The sequence below is a fragment of the Malaclemys terrapin genome, chromosome 1 (genome assembly GCF_027887155.1).
Source record: "Malaclemys terrapin pileata isolate rMalTer1 chromosome 1, rMalTer1.hap1, whole genome shotgun sequence".
NCBI lineage: Eukaryota > Metazoa > Chordata > Testudines > Emydidae > Malaclemys > Malaclemys terrapin.
The window spans coordinates 137,177,369-137,203,087 of record NC_071505.1 but is presented as its reverse complement, the minus strand read 5'-3'; the positions used below and the strand labels follow the sequence as shown (position 1 = coordinate 137,203,087).

Below are 25,719 nucleotides of genomic sequence, written 5' to 3'. Positions count from 1 at the left end.
TCAGGCTGATCACAGACCATACACCCCTACGGTGAATACATAGTATGAAGGATGCGAACCCCTGGATACTACGGTGGTACCTCTCTCTCCAATCCTACGACTTCCGTGTATTTCTTTGCCCGGGTAAAGCCCACGCTAACACAGATTTCTTTTCCAGACAGGGGGAGGAGGCGGCCAAACCTAGGGGATCCCTCTTGAGGTGAAGGGTGTGTGACGGGGCAGCCCCACTCCGCACTAGCCCCAGCAGCATCAGACCAGTAGCTCTGATGGAGGAAGTCCCGCCCTGTTCATACTGGGCATGCTACAAAGTGCTCTGGGAGTATAAAGGGAGGGAATTCAGTTCAGTCTGGGCTGGTGGCCACAGGGGAAGGACCTAACCGGGAAGCTACTGCGGAGGACCAGCCAACACTCTTGAAGCTGCTGGGAACGGAGGCTTCTACATAGGCTGGCACAAACCTGTACTGCAGGAGGAACCAGAAGAGATGACGGACCCTGAGACCCACAGAGAACCTTGGGATTCGTGGGAGACCCCAACTCCCAACCTGGTAGGAAGTGACCCGGGGGGAGGGGGGGGTGACGGACTGGTACCTTGTCCCCGTTGACGACCTTGTCCTCAGCGTGTTTTGGTAGGACCCCCCTGCTGAGCCAGTGGTAAGGTCCCTGTAACCAGGGGCAATTCTATGGACTCTGGCCACTAGGCCATGCTGTACTGTAACCAGGGGCAATTCTATGGACTCTGGCCACTAGGTCGTGCTGCCCTGTAACCAGGGGCAATTCTGTGAACTCTGGCCACTAGGCCGTTCTGCCCTGTAACGAGGGGTGTAAACCCTCACGCCTTCTGACAAAATCTTCTGATCCCCCTCTAGTGCTGGTCCACAATGAGGATGACAACCCACTACTGCCGTCAGTTACACCATTAGCTCAAGTGGCAGAGGTTTGTGGGGTAGCTCTAAAGGCTCAAACCCTGCTGATGACCCATGTGGCTGTCAACATGATTCCGCATCTTGGAACTTCTGTTTTTTCAGTTTGCTTTTTTAAAAAGCTAGATAATTATGCACAAAACATTACTTTTAAGGAACATTAAATTTGCAAAGTTGAGCCATAAAAAATAAGGAAATGGCAGAATTAAAGTTGTCCTTGTAAATTTATTTTGGCCCACTTGTACGTATGCATTAAGATTCAGTCTTTAATTACATGATAACATGCTATTTTCTACACAGGACCCCTGCCTCATTCAGTGCACAGGACAGACAGTGCTCTGAATCAGGGCTGTGGAGGGAAGGAGGCTGTTGTCTGTAGGACCCCTGTCTCATTTGTTGCAGAAACTGTCAAGTGTGCAGTGTGTGAGGCAGGGGATTGCAGAAAGAGAAAGGAGGGTCTCTTGTTAAGGCAGGTGAATGCTGCCCTTGGAACCTGGATTCTATCCCTGCCTCTGCCACAGAGTTCCTATGTGATGCTTAGCAAGTCACTTAAACCAAATGTTTCGCAGCCTGTCATTAATTGTGTGTACCTCATTTTATGGGTGGCCCATTCAGAGATTGGATTCTTCTTATTGGGCCATCAGCACATGGCTGGCTAGTCCTGATGTAAATCTATCTTGAGGGTGTTAGTTGCTCCTTTGTTGCCACTGAAAGGCTAGTTGTAGGTGTTTACCACTCACCCCATATTTCAGTAACAAACATGTAGCAACACTTCATGACATCACATGCGATGGTAATACATACAATTCAACAGGATAGTAATGCTCAACCAAACATGACTTTTCACATGAACCTCACAAGGCATATTTTGTACAAAACATCATAATCATATAATAGTGGTTACAATGTGACTAGAGGGGCCTACATGGGGTACAATATGTCACAATGACTAGGCAGCAGTACCGCAGAAAATGATATGGGGGTTATAGTGGATCACAAATTGAAAAGGTGTGATGCTGTTGGAAAAAAGGGAACTGTCATTCTGGCTGGTATTAACAAGATTGTCATATGTAAGATACAGGAGATAATTGTCCCACTCTACTTAGCACTGGTGAAGCTTCAGCTGGAGTACTGTGTCCAGCTTTGCACATCACCCTTTAAGAAAGATGTGAACAATTTGGAGAGTGTCCAGAGAAGAGCAACAAACAAAATAGGAGGTTTAGAAAACATGATCTATGAGGAAATGTTGAAAGAATTGGGCATTTTTAGTCTAGAGAAGAGAAGATTGAGGTGGGACCTGATAACCCTCTTCAAATATTTGAAAGATTGTTTGTCAACTGTTGTCCATGTCCACCAAGGATAGGACCAGACATAATCATCTTAGATTGCAGCAAGGAAGATTCAGATTAAATATTAGGAAAAATATTTCTAACTTCTCATGAAACACAAATGATCCAAGATAACTAGAATCGGATCAAATCCCCCCTGACTTTCCTTTCTTTAACTATTTGGTATAAAATAGCTCCAAGGCTCCCTCTCTAAACCCCTTCTCCCTTCTCCCCTGGGCACACAGGGTTCCAGCTGGTGAACGGCAGCACAGTGTGCTCCGGGAGGGTGGAGATCCAGGTTCTTGGTGCCTGGGGAACCCTCTGTGACTCACGCTGGGATTTGCCAGATGCCAACGTTCTCTGTCATCAGCTCAACTGTGGATTCGCTGTATCAGCCCCAGGAGAAGCGTATTTTGGGAGGGGAACTGGCTCTGTCTGGACAGACACATTTCACTGTAAAGGAACTGAACCTCGTTTGGACCATTGCCCTGTTACTGCCCTGGGGGCCTCTCAGTGCTCACATGACAATGATGCCAGTGTGATTTGCTCAGGTAAGTGTAATGCTGAAATAATGACACCTGCCCCTCTGAGTGTGACACTGGCCCCAGAGCAGGGGAACCACAGGGTACAGCAAGGGGAGGGGGAGCTAGATCCTAAAGCACATATAATAATGGTAAATGTATTAAAAATAAAGTAAATATTATCACAAAAAGAATAGTGATGTCCCAGGAATGCCCTGGATTCTCCAGTAAAAACATCAGCAACTCTGTCCTTCCGCAGGGCAGTAGAGCAGGGGGCACGCTTTGTCCTTTGGGTTTCATAAATGTCACCAATTCACTGTCCTCATCCTTCTCCAAATCACTGCTATAGTATAGAGGGGAGCTACTAGCAATTCCCAATATGGAGGTTGCTTCACATTTTCTATTATAAAATACTCTCACCACCTTCTTGAGACGCTTTTATGCCTTCACTGTTTGCAGCAGGCCTTTGCAATTTGGGAAGGGGTAATGCTGGGGCCAGGGAAGTGCCTTCTCCTAGTGCAGGGAAATACCTTCCAGGTTTGGCTGAATTATAAACTGCTGAAAATAAACATTTCCCTTCCTGAGGATATTTTTGGTAGCATGCCACAGAGAAAGTAGCACTTTAGCTCACGTTGGTTTTTTCTAACTTTTTCACACTTTTCAGGTTGAAAAAAAACTCAAAAAGATTTCCCTCCTGCTTTCTTACACTTTTTTAAATTTTTTCAAACTTTTTACAGTGGAAGAAAAGATGGAAAAAATAGAAAAGGAGAGCTAGGGGAAAACTTGTAAACCCAAATATGAAAAGGAAAATTGAATTTTTCATTTTCAAAAAGTTTATATGAATCAACATTTTAGTTAGAATCTAAACAAAAATTCTCATTCTATTTCCACATCCCAGTCTCTTCAATCTGTTTAAAAGTTGAAATACTGCATTATAATACAATACTTAACGGGAAAAATGTTGAGTTGTCAACCAGTTCTAATATTTACTGTACATAAAAATATTAAAAAATTAAACAGTGTTATTAGTCAAAGCAAATGCACAAGAATTAGGAAATATCAGAGTTAAGGTTACCCATGGAATGTTAATTCAGCCCCCCCACCCCCCGCATATCCATTATGAGACAGTCTAATTGCATGTGTAACCCTTCAGCCCATCTAAGTTGGCAGCAACAAGGGCCGGGTTCTGTATCTAGGGGTTCTGTTTCAATAACGCAATGCAAAACCGGCCCGAGCCCCCACCCAGTGACCTGGGACAATTACATACCACGCCCCCAGGGCGCCTCTAAGAGGCAATACTTCCCCTCTCACAAGCATGGAGTCTGAGTGTAGCAGAAAATGTTTAATAACATGAGGTAGATGACATCAGCATTAAATTGGAAAAACACCACAAACAGAATTCATAACACAAACCAGGAGCAAAAGACCCACCCCAGAAAATTGGGCTGTGTCCTTTCCCTTTGGTTCTTGACTCCAGCAACCCAAAAATCACCCAGAGTCCCCAAAGTCCAACACCCCCAAAGTCTCTTGGGTCCAACAACCCCCAAAGTCTCTGTCCCTGGTCAGTGCAGCCCCAGAGTAAAAGGGGGCAAGCAGGGTGTTAAGTGATCCTTACGTGATTCGAGTCCGGCCGGCCGGCCCTCCGCAGCCTTCACCACGAGCCAATCCACTTCCTGCCAGCCCACGAACTGCTTTGCTCTACGAGCTGCTCCACTCCGCTCACTGACCTGTGAGCTGCTCCAGCCGTCCCCGCAAACAGCGCTGCTCGCCGTTCCTTCCGTCCCCACAAGGCTCCGCGCTGCTCGCTGCTCCACCAACCGCTTAGCAATATAGCATCAGGCTCCCCCACTATTTAACACAGCACTCAGTGATCTAAGCTCTTAATACTTTAGCTCTTTTGTGATTTCAGCTCTTAGCGATTTCAGCAAATAGTAGGGGAACCACAGTGCTGGTGCACCATTGGCCCAAAGTGAATTCAGCTCAGCAGCCTGTAACTAGACTCCTAATGGAATCAAAATTAGCTCTGACATTCAACAGTGGAGAGAGGAGGTGGTGCAATTGGTGTTTCAAGCCCTCAAAGAGGGCCCATACCATCAGGTACAAATACCTGCCCCCATCCTCTCTCTCAATTCACTGGGTTTTGTAACCCATGCCCCTTGTCAAGCAAGTGCTACTTAATTACTGGTGAGTCTCTCTGTCATACAACAGTTCCACTGGCCTCAATTCACTGAATCAGGGTAACACTTTATTTTTCCTGCCCCAATAACAGAGAAACTGGGGATCCCACACCAGCCAAAGTAACCACTTTCAGTTGTTGTTGTCCCAGGCTAGGCGGGTAGGTGTGCCTATTCAAACAAGGTCAGCCCCTGAAGTTCTTTTCAACCCTCACCATAATTCACCACCAGATGTCAGGGTAGAGCTTATCCTGACTCTGCTTACACATGCACACATCCTATTATTCCCCTCCATCCCACCAGCTCCTGCCTCCTTCAGTGCACTGGGAGGATGGTGATCAGGAGATGAGGGAGCTGTAGAATATTTCTTTTTATCCTCATCATTCAACCTGTGACCAAGGGCCTTACTCATTATACATACCATACAAACACTGCACTGAATGCAGAATTATTAATTTCTTCATGGGCTTTTCTAGGGTGCTCATTATCGTAGTATCAGAGTGCACCACAAACATTAATGAATTTGTCTTCATAACACCCCTGGAAGATAGCAGACTCTTATGATGCCTATTTCAAAAGTGACTTAGGCACTTAAAAGCACAAGAATAATATTTTCAAAGTGCCTCAGCGACTTAAGGACTTAAATCCCATTTTCTCCAGTAATGTAGGAACCCAAGAACCCTGAAGATTTCACCTTCTTGTAGCCTAAATCACTTCTGAAAATGACACTTAGGCTCCTACATCATTTAACTGCTTTTAAAAATGTTACATACAATGATTAAAGCCAAACTTCCAAACTCGATACTTATTTGGGGTGATTGGGCACCAACCTGAGAACCTCAGGGCCTGATTCTTCAGAGAACTCCCCATTTCTACAGAGCTTTGTGTGTTCAAAGTACTGTCCAGACATTAATAAACCCTCACCAAACTCCAGGGAAGCAGGTGGGTAAGTATTATTATTAGCTCCACTTTACAAATGGTGAAACTGAAAGAGAAGTGACTTGCCCAAGGCCACCCAGTGAGTCAGCAGAGGAGCCAGGATAGAACTCAGTGTTTTGACTCGCAGCCCTGTGCTCGTTCCACCCGCCCACACTGCCTGACTGCAGAACAGCTGAGCAGCCACATCTTGTCTTGACCCTAGCGGCAGTTGTGAGTGTTCAGTACTTCTGCAAATCAGACTCCATAAAAACTGGCTTCAGAGACCTGCTCAGCATCACCTGTGAAATCTGCGGCAGAGGCAGGAACAGAACTGAGCTCTACTGAATGACGGTCACTGCTCTTAACAAGATCATCCTAGTTCTTCCTACGCTCCCCTGCTCATTCTCTACAGGCCTTCCAGTTTCTAAAGTGAATGAGGCAGGGGTCATACAGGCAACAGCCTGATGCTGCACAACCCCGACTTATCCATCCTGGGCACTGAAAGTGGCCAGGGCCCTGCAGGAAAAATAATTCATTAGAAAACTTATTTTTAGTGGCCAGCCAATCTGGTTCCCTTGTGACTAAATGGAGCCCGTCTCATGGGTCTATAGATCCGCAGAGATTTAAGATCCAAAGAGGCCAATGGTACGTGAATAGCATAATGGCCAACAAGGGTCAGGCTAGAGACTCTTGCCTATATGCTCGGGGTATTACTGACCGCCATATTTGGGGTCGGGAAGGAATTTTCCTCCACGGTAGATTGGCTGAGCCTCTGGAGGTTTTTCGCCTTCCTCCGCAGCATGGGGCAGGGATCACTAGCAGGAGGGTCTCAGCCGATTGAAGTCACTAAAACACAGGATTGGGGACTTCAACGGCAGAGTCCAGGGAAGGGTCTTGCGGCCTGCAGCATGCAGGGGGTCAGACCAGATGATCATAATGGTCCCTTCTGACCTTAAAGTCTATGAGTCTATGAGTCTATGAGGCCATTGTGATCATCTGCTTCTCCCCTCACCAAAGGGACCCCTCCTGCTTAATTAAGTTTCAGCTCCCCTCTCTGCCCAATCTTCAAATCCATGTACAGAGTCTCCATAGGGCTTGTCAAGGCTGCTTCTGCACTTTGAACTTTAGGGTACAAATGTGGGGGCCTGCATGAAAACTTCTAAGCTTAACTACCAGCTTAGATCTGGTCCGCTGCCACCATCCCAAAGCTAATTCCCTTCCCTGGGTAGCCTTGAGAGACCTTCACCAATTCCGTGGTGAATACAGATCCAAACCCCTTGGACCTTAAAACAAGGAGAAATTAACCATCCCCCTCCTTTCTCCCACCAACTCCTGGTGGATCAAGATCCAAACCCCTTGGATCTTAAAACAAGGAGAAATTAACCATCCCCCCTCCTTCCTCCCACCAACTCCTGGTGGATCAAGATCCAACGCCCTTGGATCTAAAAACAAGGAAAAATCAATCAGGTTCTTAAAAAGAAGGCTTTTAATTAAAGAAAAAGGTAAAAATCCTCTCTGTAAAATCAGGATGGAGAAATAACTTTAGCGGGTAATCAAACTTAAAGAGCTCAGAGGACCCCCCTCTAGCCTTAGGTTCAAAGTACAGCAAACAGAGATAAACACTCTAGCAAAAGGTACATTTACAAGTTGAGAAAACAAAGATAAACTAACACGTCTTGCCTGGCTGTTTACTTACAAGTTTGAAATATGAGAGACTTGTTCAGAAAGATTTGGAGAACCTGGATTGATGTCTGGTCCCTTTCAGTCCCAAGAGCGAACAACTTCCCAAACAAAGAGCACAAACAAAAGCCTTCCCTCCCCCCGAGATTTGAAAGTATCTTGTCCCCTTATTGGTCCTTTGGGTCAGGTGTCAGTCAGGTTACCTGAGCTTCTTAACCCTTTACAGGTAAAAGGATTTTGGAGTCTCTGGCCAGGAGGGATTTTATACTACTGTACACAGGAGAGCTGTTACCCTTCCCTTTATAGTTATGACAGGGCTTCTTGACTGGCTGGAACTGGGGTCCTTACAGAGCAACCTACTGCAGAAGCCCTGGATTTCAACCTTCTTCCTAATAATGTACATGTAGCTTCCAGAACTGTCTCCCACAGAGCTCGGACCAGAGTCACTGGTGCCATTACACACCATGACTAAGGCTATTGGGTCTTGCCCAGCACTCTCAACAGACATCTACTCTCCTCTTTACAGCTAATACCTTTGTACCATGGGGGCAATTCACCTCACAGTTCTCCTGCTCCTCACAGAGGCTGCTACCTGCATTCCTAACTGAATTCCCTGCAGCCCTGCCCAGCCTCTCCTAACTAGCTACCCAGCCCATACCCTGGTTCATACCCTGGGAACTCCTCAGCACATGAAGATGCTGATTTCTCCCTACAGCTCCTGGAAGGAGAATCCCTTCTAAGGAAAAATACTTGGTCCCTTCCGTACGAGCTCCATCTGCCATGATCCCATCTGGCCTTCCCGAGGGACTATGGTACCCAGTTATATCCATGAGCCTCCTTGGAAAGCCCCAAATGTATTCTCTACCCTCACTCTACACTAGTGGCATAGCTAGGACAGGAAACCTGGATGGGCCCCGACTTTTGGGGTGTGGACAATGACGGGAGGGGCAGAGGGAGGGGTGCAGGAGAGCTCCGGTGCCCTGGGGAGGGGGCAGGGGGGCTCTCCTCCCTCCACCCCTTCCAGCCAGCCCTTACCGCTCAGCAGGAACCCAAAGCTGGGGCTGCCTGGGGCAAACAGGCTGCGGGGTGTGCCTAACAAATATGAAAAATGGGACAGGTGGTGGGAGGTAATAGGTGCCTATATAAGATTTGGGGGGCTCCGGCCCTGATTTGGGAGGGGTCTGGATGCTAACTGGGTGGGTCATGGCCCACCCGTGGCTACACCCCTGCACTACACTAGCTGCACACAAGCATTCTCCTGGTCCAGTCTTAGGGCAAACTCCTGGCTCAGTTGAAGTTAATGGAGGTTTTACCATTGCCTTCAGTGGGGCCAGGATTTCACTCTTGGCCTTGAATTGTTATTTGGCTACCAAGAGCCTTGAGCTGTTTGGATCCAGTGAACACACACTGCACCCGTCAGGTTGCCATACTAGTACATACTGTACCTGACACAGCCAGTGGGTGTCCCCTGCACTGACTCTGCTGCTTGTCTTCTACCATTGTCAGTCTCTCCTGGCTGCACCTGTGTCTGAACTCAGTGAGTAATTCCTAATCAAGACTCATTGATTCTGAGACACACACAAACACTGAGATTCACATCCCAAGGAATTCACAATATTCACCAACAGAGCACGTCTCCTTCCCCTCCCCACACACAACCTGCTTAGTGTGGTGTGAACTGATCAGCTGGAATCTCACACTGGACTCAGAGATGACACCACACTTCAGGGGACAGCTCCAGTCAGAACCACCAGTGTCAGGAACTATCTAACATTAGGAGTTCCTGCACTGGACCCAGGTGAACCAAGAAAGTTGCCATCTACTGAGCAAAGATTGGAGGGAACTAAGGGAATTTACCAACAATAACCTGTTCCTGAACACCATGAACCCTGCTCTTCCATTGGCCAAACTCCCTCATGGCAAACTTGTCTAAATCATTTACAACACAACTGCTAAGTGCTTGTGCAGACACCATTCACTGGCTTCCAGGCATGTAAGCCTGGATAAAGTGACTACAAACCTCAGCAGCCATTCCACCACCACACACAGAGACTATTTTCCCAATCAGTAATCTGCAGGAATTCTCTCGCTCACTCATTTACAGGGTCTGTTGGCAAGCCCTTCTGTCAAGCTCAAGTGTTACAATCCTTATAGCACCTTCCACTTATAGATTCAAAAGAATAAGTGTCTTCTGACAGAGCTTGTTCCCTTTAACACTGTGACACACTCTGATCACTGGGTTATACCTTCTTATTGAGAAACAATACATAATTTCATGCACACTCTGTATTATTTCTAGTGTATAACAGGGAGTGTTATTTAGTGTGTTTCCCATCTCTCCTGAGCCCAGGTCGCTCTGAATCACTCAGACTGCTGAATGGAGAGAGCCGGTGCGATGGGACAGTTGAGATTTTCCTCCGTGGTGTGTGGAGCAGAGTGCTAGATGATCAGTGGGACATGAACGATGCCAGCGTGGTGTGCAGGCAGCTTCAGTGTGGAGTTGCTGAGAAAGCTTATAACCCCCCTAAGTCTGAGCAAGGAACGGGCCCTGTGGGGCTGAGAAGTGTCCAGTGTGCAGGAAATGAGATTCGTCTGACTCTTTGTGACAACTCCACGTCTGAGACAGCCCAAGCAGGAATTGCTGAGGACGTCAGTGTTGTTTGCTCAGGTGATTCATTTCCAAATCTCACAAACATTCTCTGTTCAGTAGGAAAATACATATTAACAGCTGGGATCTATCCCTGTAGGGAGCAGGAGGATCAGACTGGTGAACGGGGCAGGTCGCTGTGCCGGGAGAGTGGAGATTTATTACAATGGCAGCTGGGGGACAGTCTGTGATGATTCCTGGGATCTGTCAGACTCCAATGTTGTTTAAAAACAACTGGGATGTGGACATGCCATCAATGCAACTGTCTCTGCTCATTATGGGCAAGGATCCGGGGAGATCTGGCTGGATGACGTGAACTGCTCAGGGAATGAATCCGATCTCTGGGCATGTCCTTCCAGAAGCTGGGGCCAGCACAACTGCAGACACAAAGAGGATGCAGGAGTTCTCTGCTCAGGTATGTTCTGTGAATGCTCTGGTGAGCCGTGTTACCAGGGGATCTAAAGGAGGGGGCAGATGTTTAAGGAGATTGCTGAGAATGATACTTTCCCTGACTGTCTCTGCCGCCATTTCCCTTGTGTAACGATCTACCAGGTTCACCATTAGAAAGTCCTCAGCTCCCACCCAGAGATACTGGAGATATTGCAAGATTTCCCTAATGTTAGAATGTTGCATCTCAGGTATCTGAAGGAGACTGTATCATGGAAACCAGTGACTGAAAAGGATGTAGGGTCCTAGTGGAGAAATAACTGAACATGAACTCCTAGTGCCCTGTGTGGTAAAATGGGCTAATGCGAACCTTGGATGTGTAAACAGGGCAGCAGAGAGTAGGAGTGGGGACTAAATTTTACTGTTGTGTATGGCACTGGTGAGACAGATACTGGAATACTGTGTCCAGTTCTGATGTCAACAAAAATTGGAGAGGGAGCAGAGAAGAGCCACAAAAGTGATCTGATGAATAAAAGCCTTACGGTGAGAGATTTAAGATGCTGTCGTGGTCAAAGACACCCACGCAATCATTTTAGTTCAAAGACTCAAGCCTGAGGCCAGTTTATTGACATACATACCAGTGCACTGGGGTGCAGTCCGAAGACTAACACCCCAAGTACCGCTCGCAGGCGGCTTTATTTCATTAAACTGCAAGCAAAGTACAAACAATACGTCATGAGTTAAGAAATTAGGGTTGGGGTCAGCCCCCCCCCCAAACCACGAGTTAAGAAACTAGGGTTGGGGTCAGTCCCTCCCTTAAACCAAGAGTTAAGAAATTACGGTTGGGGTCAGTCCCCCTTCCTCCCTGGTACCTTCCCCATTAATTTCCGAGAAGTGGGTGTTTATTTGGGTAGAGGGGTGCTTGGTGGTTTTTCCCAGGGGTGGTACTTGGCACCAGTTTGGGTACATTTCTTAAGACACGTTATTTTCCAGGGTCTTTTGGTTAAAGATTGGGAGTGGGGGGAGTTCCATGGGACGCCTAAAGAGGATCTATGATTGGCTATTTTTGCAGATAGCTGGAATCACGGAGTGGGTCACAGATCACCCAAAGGAGAAGCTGCATGAGTTAAGAAATTGCATTTAGCTAAAATTAACTTCACACAAGTGGTTATTATATTTCATTAGTCATGAACATATTTAATTAGTGCTGCTGCTGGGGCTTTTCTTTCTATTCTTTCCCTCCTTGCCCGCCCCCCTCCCTCTGGTCATGACCTTGGACCGAGTTTGGCAGGGAATTGTGCAGTTTAGTCTAGTTCGGGCCCTGGCCTGGGCCCTGGCCTGTACTGCTTTCTGTTTAAGGGCAGTCATAGAATCATAGAATCATAGAATATCAGAGTTGGAAGGGACCTCAAGAGGTCATCTAGTCCAACCCCCTGCTCAAAGCAGGACCAATTCCCAGCTAAATCATCCCAACCAGGGCTTTGTCAAGCCAGGCCTTAAAAACCTCCAAGGAAGGAGACTCCACCACCTCCCTAGGTAACGCATTCCAGTGTTTCACCACCCTCCTAGTGAAATAGTTTTTCCTGATATCCAACCTGGGCCTCCCCCACTGCAACTTGAGACCATTGCTCCTTGTTCTGTCATCTGCCACCACTGAGAACAGCTGAGCTCCATCCTCTTTGGAACCCCCGTTCAGGTAGTTGAAGGCTGCTATCAAATCCCCCCTCATTCTTCTCTTCTGGAGACTAAACAATCCCAGGTTTCAGAGTAGCAGCCGTGTTAGTCTGTATCCGCAAAAAGAAGAACAGGAGTACTTGTGGCACCTTAGAGACTAACAAATTTATTAGAGCATAAGCTTTCGTGGACTACAGCCCACTTCTTCGGATGCATATAGAATGGAACATATATTGAGGAGATATATATACACACATACAGAGAGCATAAACAGGTGGGAGTTGTCTTACCAACTCTGAGAGGCCAATTAATTAAGAGAAAAAAAAGTGTGAGCATACTTACATAAGTCCTTGAATAAGGACTGGGAATGGCTGAGCCATTACAAACATTGATTCTATCTCCTCTTGTAAGTATGCTCACACTTCTTATCAAACTGTCTGTACTGGGCTATCTTGATTATCCCTTCAAAAGTTTTTTTTCTCTTAATTAATTGGCCTCTCAGAGTTGGTAAGACAACTCCCACCTGTTTATGCTCTCTGTATGTGTGTATATATATCTCCTCAATATATGTTCCATTCTATATGCATCCGAAGAAGTGGGCTGTAGTCCACGAAAGCTTATGCTCTAATAAATCTGTTAGTCTCTAAGGTGCCACAAGTACTCCTGTTCTTCTTTAAACAATCCCAGTTCCCTCAGCCTCTCCTCATAAGTCATGTGCTCCAGACCCCTAATCATTTTTGTTGCCCTCCGCTGGACTCTTTCCAATTTTTCCACATCCTTCTTGTAGTGTGGGGACCAAAACTGGACACAGTATTCCAGATGAGGCCTCACCAATGTCGAATAAAGGGGAACGATCATGTTCCTCGATCTGCTGGCAATGCCCCTACTTATACAGCCCAAAATGCCGTTAGCCTTCTTGGCAACAAGAGCACACTGTTGACTCATATCCAGTTTCTCATCCACTGTGACCCCTAGGTCCTTTTCTGCAGAACTGCTACCTAGCCATTCGGTCCCTAGTCTGTAGCAGTGCATGGGATTCTTCCGTCCTAAGTGCAGGACTCTGCACTTGTCCTTGTTGAACCTCATTAGGTTTTTTTCGGCCCAATCCTCTAATTTGTCAGCATAACAGATCTCTGTTGGAGGGTTTATTTTGGGGCCTTCAGATTCACAGCTCTGGCTATTAAAAAGAAGGCCCCCCTGTTCTATTTCCCCACACAAACTACCAGGGAAATGGTGCATTCTGCATCTCTTGAAGTCTTCCTGTCTAGACCGGATGCCTTTCTGGAAGTGATGCTTACATCAAACTCAAGTTATTGTAGGGTTACCATATTCAAACATTTAAAAAAGAGGACACTCCACGGGGCCCCGGCCCCGCCCCCCGCCCTGCCCCAACTCCGCCCTTCCCCGCCCCAACCCCACCCCTTCTCCGCCCCCATTCCAACCCCTTCCCCAAAGTCCCTGCCCCAATTCTGCCCCCTCCTCTGAGCACCCCGCATTCCCCCTCCTCCCTCCCGGTCTGATTTTGGTTGGGGGTTGCTAAGTGCTTCCCTGCTCCCCACTCACCCTGCAGCCGCTGCAGCCTCTATGCCCTTGCCTGCCCTGCTCCTCCTCACCTGCAGCCTCTGCACCCCCCCACCCCTGCAGCCTCTGTGCCCCCTGCCTGCCCTGCCCCTGCAGCCTCTGTGCCCCGTGCTCCCCACTCGCCCTGCAGCCTCTGCACCCCCTGCCTGCCCTGCCCCTGCAGCCTCTGCGCCCCCCCGCCCCTGCAGCCTCTGTGCCCCCTGCTCCCCACTTGCCCTGCAGCCTCTGCGCCCCCTGCCTGCCCTGCCCCTGCAGTCTCTACGCCCCCCCGCCCCTGCAGCCTCTGTGCCCCCTGCTCCCCACTTGCCCTGCAGCCTCTGCATCCCCCCGCCCCTGCAGCCTCTGTGCCCCCTGCTCCCCACTCGTCCTGCAGCCTCTGCACCCCCTGCCTGCCATGCCCCTGCAGTCTCTACGCCCCCCCAGCCCCTGCAGCCTCTGTGCCCCCTGCTCCCCACTTGCCCTGCAGCCTCTGCACCCCCCCGCCCCTGCAGCCTCTGTGCCCCCTGCTCCCCACTCGCCCTGCAGCCTCTGCACCCCCCCACCCCTGCAACCTCTACACCCCCCCCCGCCGCTTTCCCTGCTCCCCCCGCTCACCCGGCAGAGGGAGAAATGCAGGCTCCACGTGGAATCGAACACTGATGCTGCTCTGTGGGGGAGGAGGAAGCGGGGGAGGGGGAGGGAATCTGGCTGCTAGTGGCCCTAGTGGCTGCGAGCGGCTTTCAATCAAGCCAGGCGTCCAATCAGCCGCGCCGCACTCCACAGGAGGGGAAGGGGGAAATCCCGGACATTTCTACTTGATTAGAAATCTCCCCCCGGACGGCCATTTAACACTGAAAAAGCTGGACATGTCCGGGGAAACCCGGACGGATGGTAACCCTAAGTTATTGGGCTCTATGCAGCTGTTTTACAGAAGGTCAAATTATTTGATCTCATGATCCCTGTCATGCTGTCTGGAGCAGCTCACGGCCCTGAGTGCCCACCTCAGGGCAGATGGTGAGAAACAAGGCAACACCCCGAACTGGTGGTGTGGTCTACAAGTAGATTTCACCAAGACAGTAAAAGATGTGAACTCCTGGACCAATGTTCCCTGTAATTTTTTACATCCATGTGTGGAATGAATTTTGTTATGTACACCAGTATAGAGGTGATGTGTGGCGAGGTTGGGGCTGTGGGTTTCGGAGTGTGGGAGGCAGCTCAGGGCTGGGGCAGAGGGTGGCAGTGTGCGGGGTGAGTGCTCTGGCTGGGGGTGCAGGCTCTGGGGTAAGGCCGGAGATGAAGGGCTCAGGGTATAGGAGGGGGCTCAGGGCTGGGGCAGAGAGTTGGAGTAAACTATACACGGGTTTATTAACTAGGAAAAAGAAATAAAAGGGTTATTTACGTGGTTAAAGCAAGCAAACATCTACACACAAATGAGTTACCATTTACATCCTAGGAGTGACCGAGTTGTAGTGATCTCTCAATTCTAAATGTCCTTCAGCACTGACCCAGGGGTAACCCCTTGGGGTCTCTGGCTTCAGTTTGGTGTCTCTAACCCTGTCACAGTTCAAACAGCCAAAAAGATGAAAAGTTTTCACATCTTCTATTTTTATTTCCCTCTTCCAGCCTTCAAAGTGATGGGACAAGGCCTTCTACATGTACTGTTCCACGGGTGTGATAAGGCCATTAACCAATCCTTTATATTGTGATGATCCTTGATGGCCCATCTGATTTTGATAATCCTCTGGGATGGATGGGGGGATGATTCCCATGCCTGAGTTCACAAGTTCAGAGCCAACATTTTCAGTTATAAAGCACAATTTACATATTTTCTTATAGTATGTACCACAGACATTATAAGTTAGATTAATGCCTGCAGCAACTAACCACCATTTCATAGAGTCTAAACACTAAATACATTCTTACAAGACTAATACCTGTTTTGAGCAAAACTAATCCACAGGTGACCTGGTCTGGTCTCCAGCTACGAGATTGTCAGTTCTCAGTTAAGGCCTGCAGCCTGGGCAAGAGCTGGTATCTGGCCTGCCAATGTCACAATCCTTCCTGGCCTTAATCTATTACAATCTGTATGTAGCTGCTGGTAAATGGTGGCCTTCCAGAGATGCCCACTGTATTTCTTGGGGGCCTGTGATGTGTAAAAGAGTCTCTCATTTTTGGAGTGATTCTCTAGCAGTTGCTCCTGCAGAATGATGCACAGGATCATTAGCAATTGCTGGGATTTCACTCTTCACACCCCAGTTCATTTCAGAATCAGAAATTGTAAGTGTAAATTCCCTTTTTGTGCCTTTCCTTCTAGAATTCACAGATCTGAGGCTGGTGAGCGACAGTGACTGTGCTGGGCGGTTGGAGGTTTTCTACAATGGGACGTGGGGCAGTGTTTGCTCCAATCAGATGTCTGGAGTCACTGCAGCAATTGTCTGCAAACAGCTGAACTGTGGGGATGGAGGGCAGATTGAAAGAGAATTTGAATATGGAGCAGGTTCTGGTCCCACATGGCTGTACCATGTTACATGCAGTGAGCAGCACAGCTCCCTTTGGCAGTGCCCATCAGACCAATGGAATCCAAAGTCTTGTGATAACCGAGCAGAAGAGACCCATATTTCTTGCACTGGTAATCATGAAACTACCTGCATGCGCGTGTGCAGACACACTTGTACGCAATGTGTTTTATTAATTGAAGAGTTGGGATAGAACTTGTTCACATCTCAGTGTGCACAGATTTAAATTCTTAACAAAAGATACAAACATATTTTCAAGATGTTTTATAGGAATAAGCATATGTCTGTTTAACAACAAACATGGAAGTTAATCAATTAATTATAAAAGAGACCAGTGTTACACAGTGAGATAAGGTAGTGTGAGAGGCAAGAAAAGCCTCTCCCTAGAGACCGTCATTAGACAGCTCTGTGGTTATTAATCCTTTTGGGATGAACAATCAGAGATGGGTCCAGGCTGTGCAGTTTGGGTCAAGACTGGAATCCCCCACAAGTTTGGGTCAAGATACAGATAAATTCTACTCCCAAATCACACACACAACCCAGTGCATTCACCTCGGCATTGTCTCTATATAGGAAACAAAGCAAAACCGCCTCATACCCTGTTTGCTGAATGCCCACCCCCCTTGGTCCCAGACCAGGCCCTCCCATCTCCTGTGTGCAGGAGCATCATGGATGCTGTGAGGTGGAACCTTTGTGGGGTCAGATTGGCTCAGGCATCAGCCCACATAGCCCCTGAATCCATCACAGACCCCAGTGTGCTGGTTTGTTACTAGAGTCCTCATTGCTGCACAGAGCACAAGGGACTTGGGCCCTAAATCACTAACAAACAGGCCCTGTGCTGCTGTGAGGGAGTTTGTGGAGGTGACAGCTGGAGACAACCAGGAACTCTCAGTGGTGAGGTTCCCCCAGGAACAAACACATCACCTCCCCCTCACTCCAGGCTCCAACTCTCCTCCCTTTCCCTTCGCAGGTCTGACAGAGAGGACAGATTCTCTGAATACTCCAGGTAAAGCATCCCTCTCCTCCCATCAAGGGTTAAATTTCCCTGGGGCTGGGTCACAGAGGAGGAGCTGCAAGCTGCAGCCTGAGGGAAGGAGCTCCTTTCCATGACCTGTGACATCTGAGAGCGAAGGACACCCCGGTGGGAACTGCAGGCCCTGCTGAGCAGCACAATTCCTGTCTGCTGGCTCCAGCTGACAGGGAAGGGCCCATGATTTAAACAGCAGCCTGTGAGCTGCCCCCATGGTGCACAGACTGTGTCCCAGCCCGTTACCCTGCTGTCCTGGGCTGTGCAATGAGTGACTGGGGACCTCCCCGGGGCCCCCCCAGACTCTCTCAGGATAATCTCTCCCTGTTCCATGTTCATTTCCATCCAGCTCCCCCGCTCCACCCTCTGACTGACAGTGGGAGAGTCACGGTGCCCGTGGTCGTCTGCATTATCCTGGGGGCCCTGCTCTGCCTGGTCTTAATCATCCTGGGGGCGCAGGTGCGAAGTGCCAGGGCACAGCGCAGAGGTGGGTGCTGATTGGTGTCACTGTGTGAAATGCCTCTGCAATAGCAGGGGGGCTGCAGGGTGTCAGGGTGAGGGGTGATACTGGGCTGGGTGGGGTGGCCGAGGGTGCCTGTTAACTCCTCTCTCATTTAATATTTCATTAACTGTCTGGCAGTGGAACTGCCCAGCCATGAAATCTGGAGATGATACTAGCTAGGGAGTGTCACAGTTTCAGAGAAGCTGCATCTGCATCCCCCCACCCAGGGCCGGCTCTAACTTTTTTGCCGCCCCAGGCAAAAAAAAAGAGCGCCGCCCTGCCGTAACACCCTCCCGCCCCCGTGCACCAGGCCACCCAAACCCCCGCCTCCCCGAGTGCCGTGCCGCCAAAACCCCCGCGCCCCCTCCCCGAGCGCCAGGCCGGGCCGCCGACGCCCTCCCCCCGAGCGCTGCGCCGGGCTGCCGAAACCCCCACCCCCCCCGAACACCGCACCGCACTGTCCAAACCCCCACTGAGTGCTGCGCCGCGCCGCCCAAACCCCGAGCACCGCGCCAACCTCCGCCCCCCCAGCGCTGTGCCGCCGAAGCCCTCGCCCCCCCCCGTGCCACGCCACTGAAACAAAAACAAACAAACAAAAAACCTCGAGCGCCGCCCCACTGAACCAAAGAAACAAAAAACCCCAAGTGCCCCCCGCCACCCCAAGATTGGCCACCCCTTCCAAGGTGCCGCCGTTACCAGACTGGTAACCCAGTTTGAACCAGTCTGTGTAAACCACCTTGAAGGCTGTTACCTTTCTGGAGTTGATTACAGTCTCAGTGTTTCTCCTTAATCACCCACACACACACATACACTCACACTCACACTGTTTTTTCTTCCTGAAGGATCTGTGGTAACCCTCTCAAATGTAGTAGAACATAAACCATTCATAGATTTAAATACAGTGATTCCCAAAGATATTGCCTGGGGTTGCAGTATCTGTCACCGGGAGGGGTTCTGAATATCATGAGAAGAGACATCATGGAAAAGGGACCTAGACAAATTGGAAATATTGTCAGGGGAAAAAAGGTGTATAAAAATAGAGCTGTGGTAAATAGTTGTGGAGAGTGATCCAGTAGAAAAATTTCAGAGTAGCAGCCATGTTAGTCTGTATCCGCAAAAAGAACAGGAGTACTTGTGGCACCTTAGAGACTAAGTATCAGAGGGGTAGCCGTGTTAGTCTGAATCTGTAAAAAGCAACAGAGGGTCCTGTGGCACCTTTGAGACTAACAGAAGTATTGGGAGCATAAGCTTTCGTGGGTAAGAACCTCACTTCTTCAGACTTGCATCTGAAGAAGTGAGGTTCTTACCCACGAAAGCTTATGCTCCCAATACTTCTGTTAGTCTCAAAGGTGCCACAGGACCCTCTGTTGCTTCTTAGAGACTAACAAATTTATTAGAGCATAAGCTTTCGTGGACTACAGCCCACTTCTTCGGATGCATGTAGTCCACGAAAGCTTATGCTCTAATAAATTTGTTAGTCTCTAAGGTGCCACAAGTACTCCTGTTCTTTTTTCCAGTAGAAAAGACACTCTTAGGAAGGAGAAGTGCGGGAAAGGAGCATTATACTGTATTGTACTCAAAGCCGGCACTTGTGGGGGATTTTTCTTCTATAAAACACTGTACAAACATTAGCTACCAGCTCCTTAGAAAGAAGATAGAGGACGGGATTGCCATCAACACACACATAACATTCACAACTTTGCAGTAGGACAATGACTATAATCAGACCTCATGTTTCAGGGCTTCAGCCAGTCATCTGCAGGGGTCAGGAAAGAATTCTGAGAAGCCCCTATATTTGTATTTTGTTTTGCTTTGTTTTGTTTCTTGCCCTCTTCTGAAGCATCAGACATTAGGTACAGATGGAGATGTGACACTGGGTGGACTGGACCAGTCCTCTGAGGTGGTACAGAGAAATCTCTTTCTAAGATATCTGTCTGGTGTGTCTTTCCCACACGCTCAGGGTCAAACCGATTGTCAGATTTGGGGTAAGGAAGGAATTTCCCCCCCAGGTCAGATTGGCAAAAAGGGACTTTGGGGGATTTTCATCTTCCTCTGAACCATGGAGCATGGATCACCTGCCAGGATTATCTAGGCATCTCTCACCTAGTCAGTTCCCTGCCATTGCAGGGGCCTGGGACATTGCTGGTAACTTAGTCGCTCCTGCTTTCTGCCTGTGGCACACAAGAGATTATTCTCCTGAGGACTGAAATGCTTTAGTCTAAGTGCATCATTGGGCTCAAACCTAGGGGTATCTGGGTGAAATGCAGTGGCCCGTGTTATACAGGACATCAGACTACATGTTCTAATGGTCCCTTCTGGCTTTAAACTCTATGGGGAAAAAAAGATGTTATCGCCATTTTGCAGATAAACACCAGCGTGGGGGAAGAATTATTTAAGCTGCTCCAAAGGGGAATAGCCCAGAATAATGGGATGAAATTAAAAAGGGAACATTTAAGATGAATGTGAGGAAGCTTCCTGACAGCAAACTAGCCCTGGGAACCATCATCAAAGGGCTGTTGTGGAAAGAAACCCTGTCCCCTGGCTCATTTAAATTCCAGCAGTGGGAATGTGCTGTAGGGTTCAGGCTTGCACTGGGCCCAGGGGGAGGGGCTGGATGATCCCATAGTGTTTCTCATCCCTGGTTTCAATAACCCTGTGCAAACCCTGCCCTTTGTTTTCAGGTTCCAGAAGACCCTTGGATCCCTTCTCTGAGGCCGTGTATGAGGAGATTGATTATAACCTGATGAGAGAGAATCAGGAGATGTTCAGTTGCTCAGGTCAGTGTGTCTCACTCTTAACAGGGAGCAGCTATCTAACGCCCTTTCCATCTGGGACCCTGACCAAAGTTAAATCACTGCAACTTCAGCCCTGTGAGCTTGTCATTGGTGCTCAGCACAAGTGTTCATTACAAAATGTTTTGGTGAAAAATGCAGATTCAGAGACACTGAAACATTTCACACATTCCTGTCAATTTCACCCAATTGTTCCAAATACACACATAACAATTAATTTCATTTCAACACATTCTAAAGAAAACATTTTGTTTTTTCAATTTGATAGTATTTTTTCCATTAGTAAATTCCTTTAATTGTATCTATAAAAACAAAAAAATAAACAAAAAATTAACTAATGTCCAAAAGAACACCAAATGGTTTCATTGAATATTAAACTTTTTTTTTTTTACTTTTCCATTTGCCAAAAATTGCCAAACAAAAAAACAACAAGGAGATTCATTTGGGCATAAGCTTTCGTGAGTAAAAACCTCACTTCTTCGGATGCATAGAGTGAAGGTTACAGATGCAGGCATTATATACTGACACATGGAGAGCAGGGAGTTACTTCGCAAGTGGAGAACCAGTGTTGACAGAGCCAATTCAATTAGGGTGGATGTAGTCCACTCCCAATAATAGATGAGGAGGTGTCAATTTTAGTTCTGCTGTTTCTCTTTGAAGTCTGTTTCTGAAGTTTTTTTGTTCAATGATAGTGACTTTTAAATCTGTAATAGAATGACCAGGGAGATTGAAGTGTTCACTTACTGGCTTATGTATGTTACCATTCCTGATGTCCGATTTGTGTCCATTTATTCTTTTGCGGAGGGACTGTCCGATTTGGCCAATGTACATGGCAGAGGGGCATTGCTGGCACATGATGGCATATATGACATTAGTGGATGTGCAGGTGAATGAGTCACTATCATTGAACAAAAAAACTTCAGAAACAGACTTCAAAGAGAAACAGCAGAACTAAAATTCATTTGCAAATTCAACACCATTAATCTGGGTTTGAATAGGGACTGGGAGTGACTGGCTCATTACAGAAGCAGCTTTTCCTCTCCTGGAATTGACACCTCCTCATCTATTATTGGGAGTGGACTACATCCACCCTGATTGAATTGGCCCTGTCAACACTGGTTCTCCACTTGCGAAGTAACTCCCTGCTCTCCATGTGTCAATATATAATGACTGCATCTGTAACTTTCACTCTGTGCATCCGAAGAAGTGAGGTTTTTACTCACGAAAGCTTATGCCCAAATAAATCTGTTAGTCTTTAAGGTGCCACCAGACTCCTTGTTGTTTTTGTAGATACAGACTAACACGGCTACCCCCTGATACTAAACAAAAAAAAAAAAGTCATTTTTGGCTCAACTCAAATTTTTTTTTTTCTTTTTTCCCCAATGGCCAGAGAACCAAACCATCTGTTTTTTTTTGCCAAGCTCTAGCTGTGGGAGCTGGGTCTGTGGTGAGACCAGCAATTACTCATGTAGACTGAGGGAGATGAGTTTCCTTCCCACCTTATACTGAGTGTCCCAATTCTAGAGACAGTTAATGTCACTCTGCCCATCCTGCAGCCTCGTTCACCTGCACATCTACCAATGTGATATATGCCATCATGTGCCAGCAATGCCCCTCTGCCATGTACATTGGCCAAACCGGACAGTCTCTACGCAAAAGAATTAATGGACACAAATCTGACATCAGGAATCAAAATACTCAAAAACCAGTGGGAGAACACTTTAACCTGTCTGGTCATTCAGTGACAGACCTGCGGGTGGCTATATTACAACAGAAAAACTTCAAAAACAGACTCCAACGAGAGACTGCTGAGCTAGAATTGATATGCAAACTAGACACAATCAACTCCGGTTTGAATAAGGACTGGGAATGGCTGAGCCATTACAAACATTGAATCTATCTCCCCTTGTAAGTATTCTCACACTTCTTATCAAACTGTCTGTACTGAGCTAGCTTGATTATCACTTCAAAAGTTTTTTTTCTCTTAATTAATTGGCCTCTCAGAGTTGGTAAGACAACTCCCACCTGTTTATGCTCTCTGTATGTGTGTATATATATCTCCTCAATATATGTTCCATTCTATATGCATCCGAAGAAGTGGGCTGTAGTCCACGAAAGCTTATGCTCTAATAAATTTGTTAGTCTCTAAGGTGCCACAAGTACTCCTGTTCTTCTTTTTGCAGCCTTGGAGTGTAACCAGAGAGGGGTCAGGAAAGTGCCTGTTTGGGGCCAGGCTAAACTATCATTTGAAAACTGCTCTGGAGTATTGGAGCAGGGGATGATCTGTGTCCCCTTCCCACCACAGCCACTGGTCTGCTGGGTCAGCTCCCTCCTGCCCTGGAGCAGAGAGATCAGCCCAGGAAAGCCTCATGACTTTGAGTCATGGCCCTTTTATCCTTTGTGCCATTTTGTCTCAATGTCTGATGGGAACATCCTGCCCAAGGGCTGTGCTATGGCGGGGCTCTGGGAACATGCTCAGGGCATCCCCCAGCACCACTGCCAAGATGGCTACAGTGAATCACAGACTCTGCTCTGGGCCTGTCTTGGCCTAATCTGGAAACACCACGGAGAGCTGATCAACTGATTCATGGGGGAGGCGGATATTTACCCTTAAGAAGGAGGAGTCCCCTCTGTGTCTGAGGAGGCCAGAACCATTGTGGAACTTCCCTGGACCAACAGCCAGAGATGTGCCCTTTACTCACCCCAGCATCTTTCAGGTCAGATTGTATCATCCCCTCGGTCACATTTACCACAGTGACGTGGAGATTTCTCTTGGGGAGTCTGTGTCAGCCTCTCACTGCTCAAGAGTCACTGTGATCCAGCAAAAAGAAGAACAGGAGTATCTTCTCTGGAAGAAGGAATAGACTGAGACCGGAAATCCTGCCTGAGGCCGCGGAGGTGTTCCCAGTCCCACAGTTCTGCTGTTCTCACTGTGATGAATTTCTGGTTCTTGTCTCTCCAGTCTCCTATTCAGATGACTCAGTGACGAAGCTGCAGTATTACACCGGGGACAGTGAGGGGGAAAACGATCCTGGATCAGAACAAGGTAACGGGGGAGGGGCAGACTCAGGCCGAGAGACCCAAATCTGGGCAGAGAATAGAATTTCTATGACACTTTCTGCAATCGCTGCCATTTCCCCTCACACAGTTCCCATTTTACACTGTCGGGTCTAATCCCATTGAACAGGATTTCTGTCAGAATCTCAGGATGGGAACATGTGACCCATGAGTGGTTCCCAGTGACGTCCCCAGGTGACGAGTTGGAGGAGACGGGTCAGTCGCTTTAGATAGAAGGCATCAGTGCCCAGCAGAGCTCGTCTCTCACCTCTGACAGAGAGAGGGGAAGATTATCCTGTGTTGTTAGTACAGATGGGCTCAGCCCAACTCACTGATCCAAACCCACTAGAATTTTAGGGGAGGGGGATTTGCAGATTCTGACTCCAGCTCCGGATCTCAGTTTTGCAGCTGGCACCTGTCACTATAACAGGCTGAAGCAAAATCCTGGAACTGAACTTCCTGGCCTGGCCCATCTCTAGTTATAAACAGGGCGGCATTTCTACCCCAGCTGCTCTCAAGGGAGTCCATGATTTGGGCCCTGTGAGAGTTTAGCTCACATAACCTAGCTGACACATGACCAAAAGGACCAATAAAAAGATAAGATATAAAAAAGAGGGAGGAGGGAAATCAGTCTTTAGTCTGTTCAGTAAGTGTGTGCCGGAGTGGAAAGATCCAGGAATCAGCCAGCTAACATTTCTTAAAAGTAGTGAGTATTAGAGAAGAAATCTCTTAGATTACTTTTATTTTCTTTTGTGACTTCTTTTTGCATAAGAGAGTGAATCAAATTTGTGTAACTAAGGTTTTGCCCAGAAGGACATCCTTTGTATTTTAAATCTGTTGTCTGTGAGATTTACTTGCATGCTAGTCTCACAGAGGTATCCCTTTCACACTTTTTCTTTAATTAAAAGTTTTCTTTTAAAAACCTGATTAATTTTTCCTTGTTTTAAGATCCAAGGGTTTTTGGATCGGTGTTCACCAGGGAATTGGTGAAGAAGTCTCTCCAGTCTACCCAGGGAAGGGTTATAGGAACTTAGGAGGGAGATACTTTGGGGGAAGAGGAACTCCAAATGGTTCTTTCCCTTTTTATTGTTTAAATCATTTGGTGGTGGCAGAGGAGTACCAGGTTTTAACCTAAGCTGGTAAATAAGCTTAGGGGTTAACTCATGCAGGTCCCCACATCTGTACACTAAAGTTCAGAGTGGGGGTGACAACTTGACAGTAGGACTGCTACTGGCAGCAGTGCAGAAGTAAGGATGTCCTAGTCTGGTGTTGCCACTCTTACTTCTCTGCTGCTGCTGGCGGTAGTGTTGCCTTTCAGCTGGGTGGCTGGAGAGTTATATACTTAAATGGCTCTTTTTGACTCAATGCCCTATTGTTTTTCATATTTAGTGAAAGTTGCATGTTGATTTTTTTTTAAATTGGTATATATACTTGTGTGGTGGGGAGGGGAGATGTCAGTTACTACGGATACAAAGAAAGGGGCCACAATCAAATAAGTTTGAGAACCACTACTGTAAAGTGCACTCCATCTTGCTTTGCAGCTGCACATAACCATAGAGTGGATCCACTGACTGTATGTATCTCCCTTGGTGTTTTCAGGTTGGAATCTGCACTCGCTAAGGAGTGAAGTTGTCTCTGGGATGGAGAAGGAAACCCCGTTCCTGCCTCCTGAAGACACAGGTTATGATGATGTGGGACATGATGACTCTGGGGGTTCAATATCATAAGAATTTGATTGGACAAAATAATCGTGTGATGATGTAAATGTTTTCCCTCTTTCTCTCAGAAATGATGGCCTAGAGACAGTCCCTGCCTGGTAGATAGACAAAGCAGGTGTATTAATAGGATTTGTGTGAAGTTGCAGGAAATACAAGAGTGAGTGGGAAAAGGGTTCATAAGCTTTTTTTGTATAATTTTCAATTGTTTGGAAGGGGTGGAAGCTTCCTGCTTTTTTATGTCTATAATTTCTTCAGCTTGACTTTGTGACTTTTTCATATTAAATCCTTTCTGAAAGTC

General features: G+C 47.5%; 1 pseudogene; it reads left to right on the top strand.

The window, feature by feature from the left end:
* Positions 1-25,719, top strand: part of LOC128832155 (antigen WC1.1-like) — a 36,161-nt pseudogene extending 10,442 nt beyond the window's left edge.